At 40.2% G+C, this 2,358-nt stretch overlaps 1 non-coding gene across 1 annotated transcript; it reads right to left on the minus strand.

The window, feature by feature from the left end:
• Positions 1 to 358: 358 nt before the first annotated feature.
• On the minus strand, positions 359 to 465 carry LOC122453419. The gene has a single exon (XR_006273043.1). It is a non-coding gene; the product is annotated as a U6 spliceosomal RNA (small nuclear RNA).
• Positions 466 to 2,358: the final 1,893 nt, after the last annotated feature.

A 2,358-nucleotide genomic window follows, 5' to 3' on the forward strand; every position in this document is an offset into this window, starting at 1 on the left:
TCAACATTCAGAAAACTAAGATCATGGCATCTGGTCCCATCACTTCATGGCAAATAGATGGGGAAACAGTGGCTGACTTTATTTTTTTGGGGCTCCAAAATCACTGCAGATGGTGATTGCAGCCATGAAATTAAAAACGCTTACTCTTGGAAGGAAAGTATTGACCAACCTAGACAGCATATTAAAAAGCAGAGACATTACTTTGCCAACAAAGGTCCGCCTAGTCAATGCTATGGTTTTTCCAGTGGTCATGTATGGATGTGAGAGTTGGACTGTGAAGAAAGCTGAGCATCGAAGAATTGATGCTTTTGTTTTTTTTTTTATTTTTTATTTTTTTTTAATTTTTTTTTCTTTTTTTAAAAATATGGAACGCTTCATGAATTTGCGTGTCATCCTTGCGCAGGGGCCATGCTAATCTTCTCTGTATCGTTCCAATTTTAGTATATGTGCTGCCGAAGCGAGCACGAATTGATGCTTTTGAACTGTGGAGTTGGAGAAGGCTCTTGAGAGTCCCTTGGACTGCAAGGAGATCCAACCAGTCCATCCTAAAGGAGATCAGTCCTGGGTGTTCATTGGAAGGACTGATGCTGAAGCTGAAACTCCAATACTTTGGCCACCTCATACGAAGAGTTGACTCATTGGAAAAGACCCTGATGCTGGGAGGGATTGGGGACAGGAGGAGAAGGGACAACAGAGGATGAGATGGCTGGATGGCATCACCGACTCGATGGACATGAGTTTGAGTAAACTCTGGGAGTTGGTGATGGACAGGGAGGCCTGGCGTGCTGCGATTCATGGGGTTGCAAAGAGTTGGACACGACTGAGTGACTGAACTGAACTGAAGTCTTCTACATGGGACTGTGATGGTGGATACATGACTTTGCCATGGTCCATAGCACTGTATATTAATTTGTATGGCATAAAAATTAAATGGCATGAAGGTGATGGGAAGAAAGAAGAGAAATAATTTTGAAAAACAGTAAGGTCAGATTTACTAAGCCCGAAGTAAAAAAGAACTGTACATAAAACTATAGTATAGTTTATACATTTTTTCTTATAGAAATAAGATTTAGCAATTCTGAAACTACTACATCAGTACACTAGATTGAATAAATAAGTATATGTAGATTATGAGATCCCAGTCACTTTCACTGTCAGGAAAACAATTTACAGATAAGCAAGCTGGAAATACTAGGATGAAACCTATATAACAGATTAGAGTTTGAGAAACTGACATGAACTCATGTTTACAAGTACATGTGTGTGTGCAAAAATTTACATATGTGCATATACATGGATTAATATACATACTTTATTTCCTACCTTGTCCACTGAAATGGACAAACCATGATACTAATTCACAATGAGTATATCTAGTACCCACCCATATATTTGTTTTTTTTCTTTTTTTTTTCCATTTATTTTTATTCGTTGGAGGCTAATTACTTTACAATATTGTAGTGGTTTTTGCCATACATTGACATGAATCAGCCATGGATTTCCATGTGTTCCCCATCCTGATCCCCCCTCCCGCCTCCCTCTCCATCCCATCCCTCTGGGTCTTCCCAGTGCACCAGCCCTGAGCACCTGTCTCATGCATCCAACCTGGGCTGGTGATATGTTTCACCCTTGATAGTATGTTTCAATGCTATTCTCTCAGAACATCCCACCCTCGCCTTCTCCCTCGTCTTCTCCCACAGAGTCTAAAAGTCTGTTCTGTACATCTGTATCTCTTTTTCTGTTTTGCATATAGGGTTATTGTTACCACCTTTTAAAATTCCATATATATGCATTAGTATACTGTATTGGTCTTTATCTTTCTGGCTTACTTCACTCTGTATAAGGGGCTCCAGTTTCATCCATCTCATTAGAACTGATTCAAATGAATTCTTTTAAATGGCTGAGTAATATTCCATGGTGTATATGTACCACAGCTTCCTTATCCATTCATCTGCTGATGGGCATCTAGGTTGCTTCCATGTCCTGGCTATTATAGACAGTGCTGCGATGAACATTGGGGTGCACGTGTCTCTTTCAGATCTGGTTTCCTCAGTGTGTATGCCCAGAAGTGGGATTGCTGGGTCATATGGCAGTTCTATTTCCAGTTTTTTAAGAAATCTCCACACTGTTCTCCATAGGGCTGTACTAGTTTGCATTCCCACCAACAGTGTAAGAGGGTTCCCTTTTCTCCACACCCTCTCCAGCATTTATTGCTTGTAGACTTTTGGATAGCAGCCATCCTGACTGGCGTGTAATGGTACCTCATTGTGGTTTTGATTTGCATTTCTCTGATAATGAGTGATGTTGAGCATCTTTTCATGTGTTTGTTAGCCATCTGTATGTCTTCTTTGGAGAAAT

Source organism: Cervus canadensis, chromosome 14 (assembly GCF_019320065.1).
Source record: "Cervus canadensis isolate Bull #8, Minnesota chromosome 14, ASM1932006v1, whole genome shotgun sequence".
Classification (NCBI taxonomy): domain Eukaryota; kingdom Metazoa; phylum Chordata; class Mammalia; order Artiodactyla; family Cervidae; genus Cervus; species Cervus canadensis.